Consider the following 21,247-nt stretch of genomic DNA (forward strand, 5'->3'; position numbering starts at 1 on the left):
TTAGTTAATGTTGATTGTTACTTGACTGAGTTAGTTGACTGTTAGTTGACTGAGACTCATCATAATTGATTTAAATACGTGGTACTAGTAGAAAACGAGAAATATATTTGAGCGCTGTTTCCACTAAACGGTATTTCTTAATTTCTAAACAATTACAGTGAAAAATTTTAAAATAATATGTTCATTTTCGTGTTATTTGAAAAAATACAAATGTGGGAGGAAAATCGTAGAGGATCCTTAAAATAAAGTGTGTGATTTGTGGAAATTGTTTTCAAACACATTATTTTGCTTCCAAGTCTCCTACCGAGTAGATACAAGTGGGGAGCATAGGTAAAAGAGAGATAAGGCACCACCATGTTCTCAGTAGAAAATTCTGATATTATTCTCCAATATAGTTTTTTCAAAGAAAATAAAACAAAAGCAAGTTCCTTTTAACATGACGTGCTTTCTCAGTGAAAGAACTAGCGAATATCTAGGAACATCAAAGTAATGAACATTGTTGGAAGTTCGGTGCTATTAAAGAATTTATGCATGATACGGTATTTTGTAAATCAGAAATAACTCATACACTATTAAGAAAGATTTTTATTTCATTTTTCTACAAATTTTCTACGCTTTCTCCCCTTGGGTCCCTAACCGAGAACCTTAGTAACTACAGGAGCAGCGGCCAAAGCTGGAATGCTAGGAGCTGGATGCGCACTGGCTCCAATCCTACTCACAACAGCGTTGAATCCGTTGATGCTATCAGCAGCGTAGTTCACAACTCGGATGGTACCATCAGGTTCAGCAAGGCTGTATTGTCCTCTGGTTACAGGTCCATCACGGACTTCTACTTGGTTCTTGTTATCTCCCGTCAAAGCATCACTCACTCCGTAGCCGAAAGCATATCTTGGGTAAGCCTTCAAGGAAATAATAATATTTTAGAACGTGATAAAGAACGTGACATCTAAATTCTTTCTTGGTGAAAAAAATCGAATTAAGATATACAGAATACAAAAGGATAAGTTGAACTATCACTAATTTTTTAAACAGATTGGAGACAAAAACGCTTTGGTTAGTAATGTACTTCTTCTTGTTGTACTCAATTGATTTTCTTATTAAAGAATAGCTAAGTACTTGTAAAATGAGAAGATTAGTAAATATAGATAATTTCTTCGTGTTTGTTTAAATTTTGACCTAACTTTGACTAACATACTTAATTTAATTTTTATCCAGTAATTGTTTCTTTTCAGAGCATAGAGATTCAGGTTCTGATTTTAATAAGTTCTTATACTGACAAAAATCCGTTCTCCGGACTGTGGTATGTTGTACAAATATACGGAATCCTCTTGCTTACTACAGAAATCAGTACGGAGCATGCGTTATCCGTATGCTACATAAGCAGTGACCTTATGCCATGCAGGATGTCTGATATATAACAGTCTTCCTTATATTACATACATATATGTATGTTACCTTCGTCTGCAATATGTTCTATATATATATATATATATATATATATATATATATATATATATATATATATATATATATATATATATATATATATATATATATATATATATATATATATATATATATCCTGACATCTTATATTGTTTCATAAGGAAAGTACGTACAGATGGAACACTTATACAGTACACGTACAGAAAGTGTTATAAAACATGCGTTTTCAGTTATAGTAAGTTTGCTGCACGTTAAGCCCGAAAGCTACATGATTTACAAATGTAACATACGATTTTACATACAGCACATACATTTTTTCTCAGTGTAGCTTCCTTATTAAGTCATCTTCATCGAAAAACGGTCCCTGGTATAAAAATACTTTGAGGTTAAATAAAATTAATAATTACAAGAGATAAGGATGGTGTCGTAGGGTTGACGGTCCCCATCATTTCCTGACACCATCATTTAATTTCGAGAAATGTTTTTTTTTTTTTTTAACACATCTGCTGAGACTTATCTACAGCGTCTCTGCTAGTTCTACTATCCCATAATTTCATTGTGGAAACGTAGTTGTATTATACATTAATATGAGTAGTTAAATCCACCAACGGAACATCTTCACCTCCCAAAACTATAGCCGCAGGTCATGATGATTATTATACACAAAATATTTAGTGAGTCGGGAAAACTTTAAGCCAGTATTTTTATTTCTCTTGTTTAGTTTCGAGTATCACATTTAGTAACAATTTGTAAGAAAAAAGGCAGTGAGACTTTCTCTAAATTATACACACATTTTTGGTATTTTATGTTAGCTGCAATCCATTAGCGCACAAAGAAGTGAAAATATACGCAAATGGTAGATAAAGCATGAGCTCATGGCAGTAAAAGTGTGCACGAAAATGTGTACATATTGTTAATAACGCTTTAGAACTTTGAAAGCAGTGCCCAATAATGAACTCAGATTCTGTAATTGGTAACTTTTTTCTAAACAAAAAGGCATGAAATTTGGTAAGAAAAAATTATTAAATACTGTTAGAGTGTAGATTAAATTTCATTTTCTTTCAAAAATAACTTACATGTCGATTAAATAAAATTCTATAAAAAATCAACAATTTCTGTCGACAAACCAAAGAAAAATAAATAAATAACAGGAGATTGAGTGCTGAAAACAAGACTCTCATTAAAGGCGTTAATGCAAATAAATACTTAAGGATAACAGAAAAGATACCTATATCAATAAATTATTGAACATTACTTGTTTAACACATATTATAAAACTTACGTAATAATCGATGGCTGCGGCAACAGGAGCAACAGCAGCAGCAGGTGCAAGTGCAGCGACAGGTGCAGGGGCAATTGCTGCTACGGGAGCCGCTAAACCTGCAAGACCTCCAACTGCACCACCAGCAGCGAATGCCACGGCAGAGGCCAAGACAAAAAGAGCCTGCGAGAAGCATACAAGTTTATTAATTTTATGCTATTTTAATTTATTTACCACAGTAGAAACTTAAACAATTTAGCCATATGGTTAACGACATTTAAAAAAATGAGACAAATCACTAAATTTCATAATGTATTAACTTTTGGTGGATAATCTGTGGTTTTTGTTAATACATAGGGTCTCTTTCTGTACCATTCATCACAATAATTGCGGCGTGTAATGCAGAGCAAAAATTGGTTACATTCGCTATAACTATTGCAAAGTAAAACGTAATTTTGTGTTGCGTTGACACAAACCGTTACGGGAAGTGTCCTATAATTATAAGTATAGGAAGTATAATAATTATTATACTACAGAGTAGTAAATAAAGTGCTGATCCAAATCGAACCGAAACCGATCATCTGAATGACTGCAAAATTGCATTTCGCATTTCATCTAATTCTTAAACAAGGATGTTATAAAATAGAGGATATGTCCATACTTCAAAATCATGAAGCTACAAGTCACAGCTTCGCCATACCTACTCCGCCATCTCCGACTGAACTTATAATTAATGTCCCATAAGTTAGAGTTAAAATTGCAATACCTTACGTACCATTTCTTGACAGTTAATTAAACAATCGGAAGTGAGTTCGATCTCGAAACCAATTGAGGTTTGTGTGCCCGAGCGCGAGTTCCACTGAAAGTAATGATCGTGAAGTCCATTGAAGGTAACGACTCCATACCTTCGTAATGAAATTATTGAGCGCGAGTCAACATTAGTGGAAGCCCTACCGAAGGTAGTCAGAACAAGTCCCTTTGAGGGTACTGAGCCCGAGGTCAGTTGAGGAAAGTGAACCAAAGTGCGAGCCAATTTGAGATTAGCGAGAATGAGCCTGAGTAAGTGCGACCCCGAGCCACATTGAAAATAATGAGCGCGAGTTTCATTAAGTCTACAAGAACGAACGAAATTATTGATAACGAGGCCAAATCAGTGCAAGCTCACTGAAGTAATGAGCACGAGCTCGTTGACGGTAGTAAGCCCCAGCTCAGTTGAGGCAAGAGATCCAAAGTGTGAGCCCATTTGACGTAAACAATCCAGAATGATCAAGGGTAAAACTAAAAGTAATGACACTTAACTCATTTGATCTACAAATCCGAACGAAATTATTGAGCGCGAGCCCCACTGATAGCAGTAAGTGCGAGACTTGTTGAGGGTAGTGATTCTGAGCTCCATTGATTGAAATAAGCCAAACCATTGAGCACAGTTAATGGAAATAACCCAAAGCGCAAGCCCATTCTAGGTTAGTGAGCCTGTGAACACATGGAATTAGTGAGTACAATTCTGAGTGAGCTCGATCCCTACTGAGGGTAATGATCCCGAGCGCGAATGCAATTGAGATTAGTGAATCCAACTAAGCGCTTGACCCACTAACGGGCACAATTGAGCGCATGCACGAACAAAATTAGTGAGCGCAAGCTCCAAGAGCTTTGTTGAAAGATGTTTGCTCAAGCCTGAGTAAGCCTGACCCTCAACGAGAATAGTGAGCGTCCGTTCCACTGAAGGTACTGGACCCCGACCCAAATGCGTGCAAGCTCACTAACGATAGTGAACTCGAGTCTATTGATGATAGCATCTCGAACTCAGCTGACAGAAGTGAGCCCGAGCACGAGTGATCACGATTTTAATTGAGATTACTAAGCCCTAGCCTCACTTAAGTGTAATGAGCCCAAGCCCAAGTAAGTGCGTACCCGAAATAAATTTATTGTCAACACAACAGACTATAGTCCAATTACAGTGTTGAAAATTACATAATTACATGTTCATAACTCTTGATAACTGTTCATAACTCTTGACAAGGCAATTCTAAATTTCTTAGGCGACATATCACATATCCTATTTCATTGTTATTTAAACACATTCTATTATGCAAAGTTGTTGCTCTCCAGATTGGTAATTTCATCATCACATTAGTTCTTGGTTTCTAACAGTAATAGAAGCCAGTGTTTTTACGTGTTTTTAATGAACGAACATGAAAATGCAGTGAAGAAACTAAGTCAATATAGTCCAAAATATTTTGATTTACCTTCTGAATGAGTAATAAATGAATCAAATGACGTCTTTGTTCTAGTGTTGGAAGATGAAAGTTCTCAAGAATGGTTTTATAGGTGTCGTAAGTAGGATAAATGTTCCTTTGTAGGTTAGAAATTTCATAAATTTTGCCTGTATTCTTTCTAATTGCTTACGATGTTTTAATTGAGACGAACTAAAAATAGTAGAAGCATACTCTAGCTTTGATCGAACATATGCATTGTATAAATACAACTTTTCAAATGTTGAATAGTTCTTAAATTTTTTTCCAGATCTAATTACGAATCCTAATACTGCCGTGTCGTGACAAAACCCTGTAACTTTGGCGAAGAAGTTTTGCGAAAATGAGCCTTAAAGTTTTCATCCGAAAATGTGATCTGTATCGTGTAGAAATAGTGTATCTTGACTTTTGAAACACGTGGTTACATGTAATGTTACGTAAATGCATGTTGTGTAATTAAATTTGGTGAAAATTGATTGGTTGACCATTATTGCCTAGTTACACTGGTTCTACACGATACAGATCACATTTTCGGATGAAAATTTTAAGGCTCATTTTCGCAAAACTTCTTCGCCAAAGTTACAGCGTTTTGTCACGACACGGCAGAATAGCTTGAATGCTTCACTTGTTATATTCGCAATGTGACTGTCAAACGTTAACTTAGCATCAAACGTAACATCAAGATCCTTAACTGAATAATGCCTACTTACTACATATTTATTAATTTCATAATCAAAGTGACGAGGTGACTTGCTCCTAGTGAATGATAACGCTTTTTACTTTTTTGCATCGACCCCAAGTTGATTGGAAGTGTACCAGTTACCAATATGATCTAGACTTTGCTGCAGTTTTATGTTATCGTTCACAGAATTGATTTTAGCATATATTTTTAGATCATCCGCATATAATGATTTTTCATGGTCAGGAATGCAGTCAGGTAAGTCACTAATAAATAAATAACAATGGTCCTAAGGTTTAACCATGAGGGACTCCTGAGGATGCAATATATTCTTTAGATGTGTATGCATTAAATAGAACGGATTGTTTACGATTAGATAGGTATGTCGAGAAGAATTTAATCAAGGACGGAGAAAAGTGACAAGGCTTTAATTTTTCTAGTAACATGTTATGATTAACTTTATCAAAAGCTTTTTCAAAGTCAATATCTACTTGGCTACCTAAATCTAATGAATTCACTATAATGACTACATATACCAAGTTCAGTCAAGACGGTATGAGTTTCATTTTTTTTTTTTTTTTCGAAATAAGAACTCCCAATTTTATGCCCCATAACTCGGAAACTAAAAGTCTATAGGCCTATACCATAATTTACCATATGCACACTAAGCTCTTCAAGATCTGCTTCCATGTCAAATTTGATCAAGATCGGATGAGTTTCGTCGATCGATTGCGATATACACTATCCTTTGTGATCCCCTCCGCTCCCTCCCCCTAGAAATTCAGATCAACGACGACAAAAATTGGAGAATAGAATTTGAAACGCATGTACTTGCACCAGGAACAATGTCTTGGATGGTCCACACAGAAAACATGCTTTCTTCAAAATGAAATCTTTAAATTTTAGGCCTTCATCCCACGATTATACCGGCTAGGCTAAAGGAGACATTGATGATGAGAAATAAATGAAATGGTAGAATCAAGAAAGTGAAAGGAAACGGGAGAACCAACAGAAAACCCACGCACACGATGTTTGTCTACCACAAAGCTCACTTGCCGCGAGCTGGGATCAAACCAAGGACCCATGTACCAGAAATGGACTCTCTACCACTGAACCACCGCGGTCCAGCATATTTGCTTATCATTGGCTGCTTGAGCTTCCTGAAGGATTTAATACAGTGTAAATATTTTAAAGTAAGATATGGAGATGTACTTACTGCGTATGTGTTCATGTTGGAGCTTCTTCCTCTGCTGCTGTCACTTGTTGACTGAATCTTCACATGAACGCTACACTATTTATACTCCCTGGAAATAGGAGAAAGTGATAATACTTGTACTAAAAAAGGAAGAAAGATACATTTTAATTTCTTCTAGCTGTTCATCTTAATGTCTTTATCTCATCAACATACATGCATACGAACATTCATTAAATTTATAAAATAAAACGAAGTTTTATTTCTGTAAGTGGTGTGCAAAACATAATCATAATTGTAAATTAAACTTTGTCTTAATCCGAAGTTAACTTAATTCTGAGTACCGTAAAGCAATAAATTGCTATGCTATACTGGCCGTTTTGTGTGACTTTTAGTAAAGTGTATAAATGTTGTGCTTTGCCTTCTGAGATGATTACACCTTGTTCTTAGGTCTAATTTCTAGAGATGCGCACGAGACAAGATTTATGGCTGTCTCGACTCGAAAATGTACTGTAAAAGTTATGTCTCGACTCGAAAAATATATATTTTTCTATTGGAAGAGCCGTGTCTCGACTCGAATTTTGTCAGGAAAATCCTGTCTCGACTCGTCTCGTGCGCATCCCTACTAATTTCATATTTTAATAATTTGGCTAATGCAGTACAATATTCAATATTTATCCTTACTAATATACGAGGGTCATCCAGAAAGTAAAGGCCGTTCAGTTATACAAAATGGAAAAACAATATTTATTAAAAAACAATTCTGTTACATATCTGAAGCTTCCTTCACTTCACTTCTCTATATAATCAACACTTTCATTTAACCCTGCGTTACTCGCGCACGGTCTCACGTTCCGGGCGTAGGGATTTTTAGTTATTACATCACTATAAGTTGGCAACACGTGTGGCCAGTCCGTATAGCTTCCGTTTCTACCCCTCCCAGCCCAGAGCAGCGAAGACAAACCTTCCTCGTGAACTGCAAATGAGGGTTCAAAGAGCCGCTGCAGTTCCAGATCATCAGCAATGTTCGTTTTGCTCGAGGAATCAGAACAGAAAAACCAGATTTACAAATGTCAGATGCAATAAATACATCTGTGGGGAGCATACGGGCCCAAAGCAATGTTTTTTGATAATTTATTTCCAGTAAAATGGTTTTTTGTAGTTAGATATTTAGTTACAAGTTTTTTAGTAGACATTTTTTTAAGTACATCTATTATTGTAGGCATGTAATTACGTAAAACATGTAATTACCACTAGCATACTTGTTATTGTACGCATGTAATATTCAAGTTTGCCATAAATTTCAACGTTTGTTTTTCATTATAAACCAAGTTTAGCAATAAAAAGAAAACACGGTCTCTAGATCCGTGCGCGCGTATTAGTGTAACATTTCTAGCGCGGGTAACGCAGGGTTAAACAATTACCGTATTTGTTCACGAGCTTCAGAAATCCCATGTGATACTCTTCTGCCACCAATTCATTAAGCCAGATGGTCATTGCATTCAAACAAAAGACTCACATGTCAGTATTGACATTCTTGACACGATATCACACAGATGGAGACGCCTTTCTTGGCTACTGATGAAACCTGGGTGTCCCACAGCACCTCAGACAGCAAGCGTCAATCACTTGAGTTGAGTTGATTTTCAGTTTAACGCTCGGTTCAGCAGCGAGGCTATATGAGACGACCTATTGATTAACGTGGAATCCGAAGCACATGAGCTCCCACCGAGAATCGAACCCAGGTCTCCCATACCAAAGGCGCGTACGCTAACCGCTTAGCCACGAAGGAGCTCCGCTATTCATTTGAGTGGCATCATCCCTAATCATCCAAAAAAAAAAAAAAAAAAAAAAAAAAAAACAGACTCTCTCAAAGCGAAATATTATGGCAACCTGATTTTGGGATCGTAAAGATGTTCTTTTGGGGGTGTTTTGTCCAACGATTTCCACTTTTGCCCTAAGCTGAAACAGTTTCTGGGCGGTAAACATTTTGGAAATGCTGAGAAGTTGGAGAATGCAGTGACTATCTGGAAGAGTATCTACGATAACATGGGAATTTTGAAGCTCGTGAGCAGATATGACAAATGTTTAAATGTAGCAGGTGATTATGTAGAGAAGTGAAGAAAGCTTCAGGTATATAACAGAATTGTTTTCTTTTTTTTTCAAAAACTTGTGTATTGTGTTTTTCATTTTATATAACTAAATGATCTTTATTTTCTAGATGACCCTCGTATAAAATAGTGTGTTTGTGTGTGTGTGTGTGTGTGTATCTGTGTGTGTGTGTGTGTCTGTCTGTCTGTCTGCCACCTTTTCGCATACCAAGGAGTCACTTATGGCCACCAAATTTTGTACGCAGAGCAATCTTCGCCAAATCTAATCTCGTACGAAGCCGTTTTCTCGGATTTTGACTCGAGGAGGTATTGGGAGCTCACATCTTCTGGAGGTTCAAAAAGTATAGAGTATCAAAACTCTTCTTGTTAGGCAACCCGCATTACTCTACTGCTTCCAGCATCCGCATTCTCGGACAGTGCTTGCTTCAAAAGTAGAATGACTCTGTATATATAGGATGTTTTATGTCTACTTGAAACGCTAAACCTCGGCATGGTTCATACTTTTATCGCTTTTATCAAATTGGTTTCTTATTACCATGAAATATTAACAAAAATGTAATTAGTACAACAAGGAGCCAAATAACAATCCAATATAAAAAAGTAAACTTTCAAATATTGCTGTATTAACGGGTGGAAGGTTGCATTCAGGTCAACATAGGTGTCCGCTAAATAGTCTAGAAAACCCGTGCCTTTGGGATGTCGGGTGTATCGTCTTGCATACATGGAAATGCGTCAGGAACGTCTTCAAGAGGAGTGAGTGGAAGTGCATCTCCTCTTCTAACCTATTTCCTCATATCATTATCAGCCTTGCAAAGTGGAGCTAATCCAATATCTTGTACTTTTCTCCATATGGATTGGGTAAAATGAAACAAACAAACACATAATGTCGCTTGCTGGAATGTTTCTCTTGTAGCGTGTATTGTCGCTTGTTCAAAGCCAGTCATAAATTCTTGCACACGAAACTGGAAGCAACAATATTCAGCTTTATTCTTGATTTGCTGAAGCATGAGTGTGTACAATGACTGGCTTTTGCTTTGCAATAAGCAGAAGAGTTGAAAAAATGTCCGAAATACTTTCCGTGCAATGTATATTACTATGAAATTAGACGAGGATAAATTTCAAATGTTCCATTGTCACTATCTTTTTGTTCCTTTCACTTTACGATGTGCTGATATACCAGCCATTTTGACTTTCACAATAATTTATGATTTTTTTCTTACAATTTGCATATATGTATGATTACAATATTACGATGAAATCAATTTCTTAACATCTAATACAAATATCAGCATACTTCTAGTGCAGTACAGGTTTTCCACAAATGTATATAAAAAGTAAAATTTCTCTTTCTGTGAAACAGGAACACACGTTTTGAATTATTTTTTATGTTTTTCGAAACATGGCGACGCTGAGCGTGAAACACCAGTTTGAACTCCTTTATGCGAAACAGGATTCTGCGAAACAGGAAAGAATTAGCAATATGTGACTTTGGATTTCCTCTCAAGCAGAATATAATTTCTGCGATATAGAATCATTGGTTCCACTTTAAAAAATAATAAGGATTTTAGTTTACCAAAACTTCTTTATACAGGGTGTTTCAAAACAACACCGACAATGTTTCGGAGGTGATTCTTAACACCAAGATAAGACAAAAAGTATAGACCACAAATGCTTCCTTTCCGAGTTATAGGCTGCTGAAGATATGAAAGAATGAAGTTTAAAGGTCCATAGCTACAAAACTATGGTACATACCATAGTCGGGTCAAGACTTTACTTTGGAACCAGTATGTGCCCTATCCAAATATCCATGTTTTAGAATCCTGTGGTACTTCCACAACGATTTTTATAGAGACGTTTGGTGAGTACTTCCAAGTATATGCCTGTAGCCAAACTCCCTTGGTTGTCAGGAATCACCTTGCAAACGTTGTCGTTGTTTTGAAACACCCTGTATATTTCGAGAGACAAGAAGAGAAAGAACTATTTGATGGATTATAATTAATTTTGGCCAGGATGTAGAGGATCAAAATTTAATAATCAACTTCGTTGATAGAGATGATATTCAAACCGGGAGTAATACAAGTCAACCGTTTCCAGCTTTAACGTTTGTCACTATAGAGGAAAAATTGGAACACAAAGCGAGAAGCGGTTTCCAGCAATCGATTAAGCATCCCAAAAATACATTTTGCCTCCATCCTTAACTCTCTACTAAAACCAGAAGTGATAAAAATCCACTCCAATTTGGCACGATAATAGCACAATAATATACAAGTTAATTAAATATAATGCATTCGTGTCCAATATAAAGTATAAAATTCTTATGTTAAGTATGGTGCAAAGGTACAATACTAAAATTCCATCGTGTAGAAACTGAGACATAGAAGTCAAATATTTTTTAAAGCACTACAAGGAAGCTCTAATAATCAGGATTACATTTGTCTGATCTTTATTTATATACATGTATATATACAATACTATATATATATATATACAGGGTGTTAATGAACTACATCGATAAACTGTAAGAGGTGATTCCTCACATCAAAATAAGAGAAAAAGTTCATATGGACCTATGGCGAAAAGTGGACAGTTTCAGAGCTAGGACTGCCCAAAATCGCGAAAAAGCTAAATTTCAACAGGCCCTATTTCGAATTCCAGAATCTGTGGACCGTGATTCTTATCAGCCTAAAGGAAATCATGTATACACAATCCAAAAGTGCATATGTCGTCATTTTACAATAGATGTACAAGGTATTCCCTACAGGGTGTAATTCTCAGATATGCTCTCAATAGAGTTTTCAGATATACCCTGATTTCAAGGATGGTCGAAAGTAGTGAGGAGCTACTCCTTGACAACAATGGACAGCCAACGCTTTGGAGAGAAGTCGGAGGTGTTAAGAACTGGCAACTTCACATTTTTTTTTCATGTGTGTGTGTGTGTTCGGAATAACGTGTGATGCTATGTGTTTCGTCACGGTATGTTGCACGTTTTTTTCTCTTATAAGCCTGAAAGAAAACATTGCAACATGCGTTTTCCTGAGTACGAGAGACCGTGCTGCTGACAATTCTTAACACTTCCGACATCGTGCCAAAGGAATACGCGTTCACTGCTATCCAGACTTATCGTTTGCCTATGTTGACTAATCATAAAATCAGGACATGTCTCAAAATTTGGTTGATGGCATGTCTAGGAATATCGCCCTGCAGGAAATACCCTGTACACCCATTGAACATTAATGAAATGTGCATTTTTGAACTGCGTATGCTTGACTTCCTTTACACTAATAAGTACCACCATCCACAGTTTCTCGCATTCGAAATACGGCCTCTTGAATTTTGGCTTTTTTTGCGATTTTGGACAGCCCTAGCTCTGAAACTATACACTTTTCCACACAGGACCATATGAACTTTTTCTCTTATTTTGATGTGAGAAATAACCTCTTACAGGGGCGGATCCAGGATATGATCAAGGGAGGGGCTAAACCATATTTTGCCGTTTTATCCCGTGTAAAGCACGATTGAAGTCCACATTATCCAGGGTATACCTGAGCGTCAAGGGGGGCTATAACCCCTATAGCCCCCCTTGGATCCGCCACTGTGTATATATAGCCCCTAGAGCAATTTTAACCAAACTTGGCACACGTATTACTTACAGTCTGGAAAAGAGTACAGTCGGAGTAAGACCCCTAGCATATCTAGGAAGGGACCAAGAGGGAGACATTAAAATGATCGAAAATGACAGATATTGTTGTCGAATTCATAGTTTTCGGGGTCCTTGAGCTGCTTGGTTATAGTTGCATTCCATTTACGTACCATTTCAGGCTCCCAGTGAGGGTAAGACCCCTAGTACGCCTATGGGAGTAGCAGGAGTTATATATATATATATATATATATATATATATATATATATATATATATATATATATATATATAAAGTGTTCGAAAACAATCGATATGAGTGTCAAATTCATATTCTTCAAGATCGCTTAGATAAAGAATGACGCTCTAGTTATCATTTAAATTCCAATTCAACTCCCATTAGAACCCTCAGGGGTGAATTGTGACGTAAAAATAATTGAAATTGGCTGATATTAGTTTCAAATCATAGTTTACGAGATCGCTGAAATGAATAATGATGATTGCTGTTGAAGTTTACTTGCAGAGGGCGGGGTGCGAAAGGTGAAAAATAAAATGCCAAAAGTGACTGAGATTTATGTCCAATTCACGATTTTCTAGGCCGGAGAAACCTCTGACACGTTTGAAACGACATTTGAAAGATAGTTAGTACACAGTACAAACTCAGTTTTTTTTAAAAAAAAATCATATCAATTTGATTAAAGACGTATTCTGTGGAGTTAGGGTGTTTTCATTTTTATGCCAACAGTAGAGTAATTTCTGTATTTCTATCATTACACTTATATTGAAATAACTGTTTTAAGGAGAAAAGAAATTAAAATACTTCCCGCAAACGTATTCTCAATAATGGGGATTTCAGCTACTAAAAAAGATTCAACCAGCTAGATTGACCAGCTAGAACATAATAAGTAATAAGAGCAGTTTGTCATAGCTCAAATCTCTAGGATTGTGTTTGTCCATAATGAAAAGTACTAAGTAATCTACTTATAAGAGCGCTCTCTACCATTTGTATATACATAATAGTTCGTTTTTCTTACCCAGTGAGTTGCTACTCTGAATGAGGTGTTATTTAGTAGATAACTGCTTGTATAATTTATTTTCTAACACAGAGCCTCTAATTTATTTTCTAACTTGTTATCGCTTTTCTTCTCCTCTTTGTAATGAAACACATGCACAGAGAAAAAAACGTACGTGGCGTACGTGAAAGGTAGGTAACATGCGTAAATCCTGTAGTTTTTAGACGTAACATATGGCCGACTGTAGGTAACATCCTGCAGCAAACATATAACTGAAGACGTACCGAATGTTTTATAATACTTTCCGTGTAAGTGTTTCATCTATTCTATTCGTACCACCCGTATGAAACAAAGAAATGTATATAGGCAGTCAGGAGTATATTCGTATATAGATTAGTGTATATAGGTCGCATACAGATCGACGTATATAACATATAGCTGATGTAAGTGACATACGTATGCGTAAAGTAATCGAAATTAATTAATATATGTAATGTATGGGAGGCTGTTAAATGTCAGATATAATGCAGCTGCGTCATGTAACATCTGTGCGAGAAAAGAGGCAGTACTTATGTAGCATATGGATAACGTATGCTCCGACTGATTTCCGTAATAAACGTATGGATTTCGTATATTTCTACAATATATCGCTGCTGTCTGGATAACGTATTTTTCTCATTGTGGTGTAAAAATCTGGATAATAATAATAATAATAATAATAATAATAATAATAATAATAATAATAATAATAATAATAATAATAATAATAATAATAATAATAATAGTGTGCGTGGGTTTTCTCGGGGTTCTCCCGTTTCCTCCCACTTTCTTCATTCCACCATTTCATTCATTACTCATTATCACCGTCTCCTTTAGCCTAACCAGCATAACCGTGGGACGTAAAACTCAAAATTTCATTTCATTTTCAATAATAATAATAATAATAATAATAATAATAATAATAATAATAATAATAATTGGTTATTGTGAAGGGGGGCCAAACAAACCTTCAGCTCCCGCTTTTTGTTTCTTTTAAATGGGTTCCGGATAGAATAAACCATACGTTTAAGTTTTTAATTGGAATGTTACTGCAGGTGATTGTGTTAATTTAATATTCAAAAAGTCGATGTTTTACAAGTTATGTCCATTTAAAAATAATGTAATACTATAATTATTTTTTTTTTATCACTAAGGTGACTGATCTTAGAAACTAAAGTCATTTTTACACTGCATAGACATTAAATAAGTTTGTTGTACTGGATATAGTATGCGGTTTACAGCTCTTTTGCTCTCAAGCGTAAATTCACGCTTGTTTTATGTTACTTTAATGAACATGTTATGATACACTTCTCATTTGCATTTTATTAAATTCAATTGCAAATGTTACTAAGTATTCTTAGTGGGTTTTATTAATGTTCATGATTACATCTTTGGTGGCGACCTTAGCAAGATTTTACCATATGAACATATTTGGTATTTGTTGTGTGTCCACTATAAATTTCTTTTAAAAAAAAAAATCGAGTTCGATGAAATATTACATTTGGATGAACGTTCTCTTATTTGAAGTTGAACAGGTAATAATAAGAGGGTCAATTTAATTGAGCTTAAAATTTTAGAATAAGGTGCGTCATTCGAGGTAGGCAGAGGAAATAACAAAACACTAGATTGAGAATCTTATTATATATTTGACAAATGGAACTTAATTTTAAGATACGATTCCAACATTCCCGTCCTGGAGCAAATAAATTTAATTATTTTTGTCCTTCTACCAACATATTATTCTGTAAGAGCCAGGAAATCGTTCGCCTCTGTCACAATTTAATTAGACAGAACGGAAAACAAGAAGGAAAAACAAGCAAAGTTGAGGTCCTTTTTGAATCACATACCCTCCAAGCAACCATAAGAATGTTCATGTTTAAAATTCATTCCTTCTGCTTTTCTCTCCTCAGTCAAGTCCCATCTACGGAGGATAAACACTGATGTTATTCTATTTTTTTATCAACCGGTTCTTGGTGTGACGAAATATGTAGCACTATGAAACGAATTATTCAAGATACGTAGATGTGTGTCAAAAAGTATTGGACAGACCCTAATCCAGCAATGGATGGACAATTCGTGATAATGTATGTGTTTCAAATATAAAAACCTCGCCACTTCATTCATGTGATATCAGTTCTCATTTGAGATTAAGAAATAAACGCTTATAGGCTACCTTGTTCTGAGAGATCATATGTTTAACCCTGTAGCTGTAAGAATTTCTAAAAACGAAGATAAACTAAAATTTGCTGTTCCTGGGTAGAGATGCAAGGGCTCGGAAAAAAACCGGCTTCTTTGGAAAAAAAAACTCGGTTTTTTCTGCTACGCTTTTTTGCTTGGGAAACTTTGGGCTTTTTTGAAAATTCTGCTTTAAATTGATAAACCAGATTTTGTTTCGCTTCTCTACAACACAAAAAGTCATTTAATTAGTGGTTGATGCCGATAATAATATAAAACCTCGAAAATAAACCATGAATTTCGAAAAGATATTTCAAACAGTTTTACTTCTCAACATATTTACATTATGGATTCCAAAGGATTAACCAATGTATATAATAAGATTTTTTTAACCTCCTACATACAAAAGTACGCAGGGTTGGCAAAAAGCCATGGTTGTTTTTGAAAATGCCAAAAACCCGTTTTTTGGGGGTAGTTTAAACTAGGCTATTTTGGTTTAAACCAGGTTTTTTTGGGTTTAGATATTTTGCTTTATGTATTTATATTACATATTCACAGAAATAAGTTTGTTTCGCCTTGGTGTTATTATGCAACAACGGGGTTATGCTGGAAGAGGTCACATAAGCTTAAAGAAGTCCGGTCACATAAGCTTAAATTGAGAAACTCCCGCCCTAGCCATCGAGAAAATCCCGTCATTACTCTAAATGTAAAACAATAACGGAAAAAATCCTGTTATTGCTTTGCATGTAAAATTTAAAGGTCAACGTATCATAATCAGTACGCTAAAACTGAGGTATTAAATTACAAATTTAGTGCGTACATATCATTGAAAGTACAATCCATGCTAATGTTGGAAGCTACGTAGGCAATCGATAAATTTTGTCAATTTATATCAGTATATTTAAGCAACCTTGGCTTCTTTATAAAATAACAGGCATTCAGGCATGCAGAAATATACAATTTAGTTTCGTTTCGTATGTTCAGGCTTAACATCCTTACGTAATACCGAGGTTATCAAGGAGAAGACTTTCGCTTAAAGTGACATCCGAACCGCTACTTTGTTTACGCATGAAAGAAGGGTTGTGGTTCGACCGAGAATTGAACATGGGACACCTTGATTAAAAGGTGATAAGGAAATAAAACTAATGCAGATGGTTTGATGTATGGAAACGTCACCATGAAGTTCACACGATTCGCATTTTTCGTACCTTTTATTTTTTTTCGGTTTAAACCAGTTGTTTGTTTAAAAAAAAAAAAAGAAGAAAAACAGCTGGTGTAAACCAGCCAACCCTAAAAGTAAATACTTCTTTTAAAAAAATACTCAAATAAGTAGCAAAATTCTATGTAGTATTTTTACTTCAAAATATTCCATACCCTCTTTTTGGAACAAAATAAAATTAAAATAAAACATAAGAAAAATACTTAGATTTATATGATGCACTTAAAGGCTGCACACCTAGAGCTTTTGGTTTTGTATATTCTTGAAATTCTACAGTTTTATATAAGCACCATCACGGTTTATTCAGTCCTCAAGTTTTCTGTATTTTTAACAAGAGGGATTGAACATGAAGGGTGTAAGATAAGAACATGGTAACCCATAATTTTACTATTTTAAGAAATTAGAAATTTTCTGCTGCACAACCCATTTTGAAAGTCGGAAAGCTGATTTTTCACATAAGTCTATACATGAGGGATTAAACGAAGCGGTATGCGTTGCTGCTTATCTGATGCTGCGTAACTCAGCAATTGAAAATTTGTTAGTTACCATGTTCTTGGCTCACACCCTTCATATCGTTATGGAACTTTCCCCACCCCACCAACACACACAAAAAAAGGACTACGTAATATATTTAAGTTAAGATAAATACAACTGCACAACAAACATGATTGATTGGAGCTTTTGCGCTTCTATCGACAAGTCCGGAATTCAACTCAGCATTCGACCATTCTGACAAAACTTTTCTTCATTCCATCTATGAAGTAGAAATAGTGCATGTACTGTGAGTTAGCTGACTTCATTTCTTATTGTTTTTAAATCGTTATTATTACTAATTACCAGCAGTGACGGTTTTGCGAGGGTTAGGGGGGGCGGTCTTTCGGACTGAAGCCTGTTCCCCAAAATTACGGAATGTCTAAAACAAACGAAATATCTATTAGTTATGCCTTTACTCATAAACTTTAAGCTGCCATCAAATAAAAATTACGAATGTTTAGAAAAACTAAACATTAGTAAGAAAAAAACCCTCCCAAAATACTTTTCTAAATCCGCCACTATTCTCAGTATAAAATGATCTTCAAGGTTGTATCCTCAAAATTATCGCTAAATATATAAACGAAACGAAATACAGTATTAGTTATGCCTGTACTCATAAACTTCAAGCTCCTCCCAAATAAAATTAGGAGATTTTAGAAAATGAAACAATCAGAGAAACCCGTCCCAAAGTACGTTTCTAAATCCGCTACTGATTATTTGTATAAATAAGTATTCAAGGTTGTATCCGGAAAATTATTGCTTAATCGTTGCACAGCTACAGTATAACAGAAATGTGGAAGTACGGTTAGACGGATATATTGAAAAACGTACGCTTTGACGGATATATAGAAAAACGTAAGTTTAACTTCTACGTTAGAAGCTAGAGTACTAAGCTCTTATAAATGAAACAGACGACAAACTGAAATGATATCGAGAAGAAAAAATATCGATAACTCAAAAGTTAAAATAAAGTTAAATAGCCTCTAAAATTGCCCTCAAATACTACATTCTTCATGTTAGCTTTAATTCGTAAAACATGTGCTCCATCCATCTTGATGGTGAATTTTAGAGCGAAATATGGCATTTAGGTCATGGAATTCTTATCTAAGTATAGAATATACTATAAGAAAGCTATTTAGATAGAAAAATCATGAAAATGAAAAAAGCCAAAATTTCCAAAATTCTCGTTTTTTTTTTTTTTTTTTTTTTTTGCCAAAAAAGCCGGCTTTTTATATGAAAAAAATCATCGATTCGAAAAAGCCGGCTTTTTTGCATCTCTATTCCTGGGTATAACTGGGTAAAATTTACTATTATCTCTGGGTATAACAAACGGTTCTGCGAAATCGAAATATTTTAACAACCGGTTCTAACGAACCGATGCGAACTGGCTGAATAGCGCCACTGAGGATAAGTTAATCCCTGACAACTTACTGTTTTTGAAGAGAGAAATGACTAGACTATATGACTCATAAATTGTCAGAATTCTCCTACTAACAAATACCAGTAGGGAGAGAGAAATAACGTTGTTCAGCAAACATTTCGCAGAGCGACTAACATGTAAGAGAAAATATAGCACTTTCAGTTCAAGTGTGGCTTCTGCCCATCAAAATCTTATGGCAGTTTTGGTGAACGCAGCTCAAAACATATAGGATGATAATAAAGAAAACAACATTAATTCTAACACAAGCAGTACATGGCCTCACACTTCTAACGGAAAAACGTTTTCTATTCCCCTTGTTAAAAGTAACAATTTGTCTATGTTGAGATACGTATAGGAGATAAAGAATACTCCTTACTCTGATCAATATTTATTTATTTAATAAACAACACTACAGACTTAATGCCCAGTTATAGTGTTGTGTACATATAGTAAATGTTACATACATAAAATTCTTAATTATTTCTATAGAAAATTTCTTGTTTCACATATGATCGGAACCTATTTTCTGATAAACTAAATACATCCACTTTATCAAGCTTATTTACAATGTCATTATATAACGTACACAGCCTCCACATAGGGGATTTAAATAATATATTGCTTCTGGCTTTCGCACAATAAAATGTACCTGTATTCTCTACTCTGGTTTTGCAATACAATCAATCTTATTGTTTAATAACTTGTATAAGAATAACAAGTCCAACATCCATCTTCTTTTTTCTAAAGTTTGAAAATTAAAGTTGTTTACTAGATCATTGTAGGAAAACATATTTGGGACAAAAACTAGTTGTTTTTTTTTCTGTTGTATGTAAGCATTTTCAAGAATTTCGTTTGAATGCTTTCTATTTCTTGAGAGTATTTTTTACTATTGGGAGTCCATATAGTAGAACAATATTCTAATATCGATCTAACATATGTAAAATAAAGTGTTGCTAACGTTGTCTCACTGAAAAAGTCTTGCCCTATTCTGTACATTAAACCTAAGTTTCTCTATGCGCTGCTTGTTACTATATTTATGTGTTGATTGAAAGTTAGTTCAGGATCAAAAATAACGCCTAAATCTTTAACAGTACTTGGCCTAGACAGTTTGGTTTCTTTCAGTATATGGTTAAAGGTGATGGGATTTCTTTTCCTTGTAAAAGAAAGGGATTTACACTTAGATACATTTATTATTAATTTGTTGTCATCGTACCATGTTTGAACTCGCTGTAGGTCTTGTTGTAGTTGTATGCAGCCTTCAGTTGAATTGATCCTAGAATGTAATTTGAGATCATCAGCGAATAGGAGAATCTCACAGGTTTTAATAAAAAGCGGAATATCATTAATAAGTAGGAAAAATAGCAGAGGACCCAAATGAGATCCTTGAGGAACTCCAGACAGAGTAGCAAACTTTTCAGTGATATGTCCCTTGTATAGAACAGATTGTTTCTGATTACATAAATACAACACAATATATTCTTTTGCCGCCTTTGTAAAGTTTAGATTTGCTAATTTCGCCACTAGAACATCATGATCCACGACATCGAATGCCTTACTGAAGTCGGTATAAATAACGTCTATGACTTCCAACAAGTTAATAAATAATGGTTACGGTATAAGATTCTCGCACTTCGTACTGTTTTACGTAATGTCTCTGGGGACTTAGTCAAAGCCAATCAGATGGATTTAGTTAAATTCCTTCTTGAGGGGGATATGCTCACTCATCTTTTCCAAGTTAAAAAACAAACACTTCGAGAAATACTACGACAAGATTTCCTAATTAGTCAAAAAGTTTTATTGGACTAAAAGAACGCCTTACGTTGGTTAAGTTAGGAATTCCGCCTCAAATTGAGTTACCACAAGAAAACGTTGTTGGTCAAGCATCTAAAAAATGGCTACTATGTTTCAAGTTAACCTTTTACTTGTCAGTTCCGTACTTTGGGACTATCCACTTCTACTTTGGTTGAACTCAAGAAAATTAATGCTCAGAATACTCTTATTTGACACAGATAAATTAAGTCGAAAGTCTAAATTTATGTTAACCCCGTCATAATAGAAATGATAACCCTGTTCTTTGGATTTCCAACCCCACGAAAAATAAACTTTGATTGGAAAATAATTTAATTTTCGGCCTTGACATTAAAAGACATTAGGATTATGCTTACTAGACGAAAAATAAAGACTTTCATAAACGTGTAGCCTCAGTAAATATAGCGCATTCCTAATCTTTGCCAGAGAGTTATGACAAGTCATAACGTTGGCATTAATTC

At 35.1% G+C, this 21,247-nt stretch overlaps 1 pseudogene across 1 annotated transcript; it reads right to left on the reverse strand.

The window, feature by feature from the left end:
• Positions 1-632: 632 nt before the first annotated feature.
• On the reverse strand, positions 633-6,328 carry LOC145669916 (larval cuticle protein A3A pseudogene; annotated as a pseudogene). The gene is made up of 3 exons (XR_014128234.1): positions 6,293-6,328; positions 2,729-2,890; positions 633-899 (listed from the first exon to the last, which is right to left on the reverse strand). The product of XR_014128234.1 is annotated as a larval cuticle protein A3A pseudogene (transcript).
• Positions 6,329-21,247: the final 14,919 nt, after the last annotated feature.

The sequence above is a fragment of the Thermobia domestica genome, chromosome 14, assembly GCF_964235325.1.
Source record: "Thermobia domestica chromosome 14, izTheDome1.hap1.1, whole genome shotgun sequence".
In the NCBI taxonomy this organism is placed as follows: domain Eukaryota; kingdom Metazoa; phylum Arthropoda; class Insecta; order Zygentoma; family Lepismatidae; genus Thermobia; species Thermobia domestica.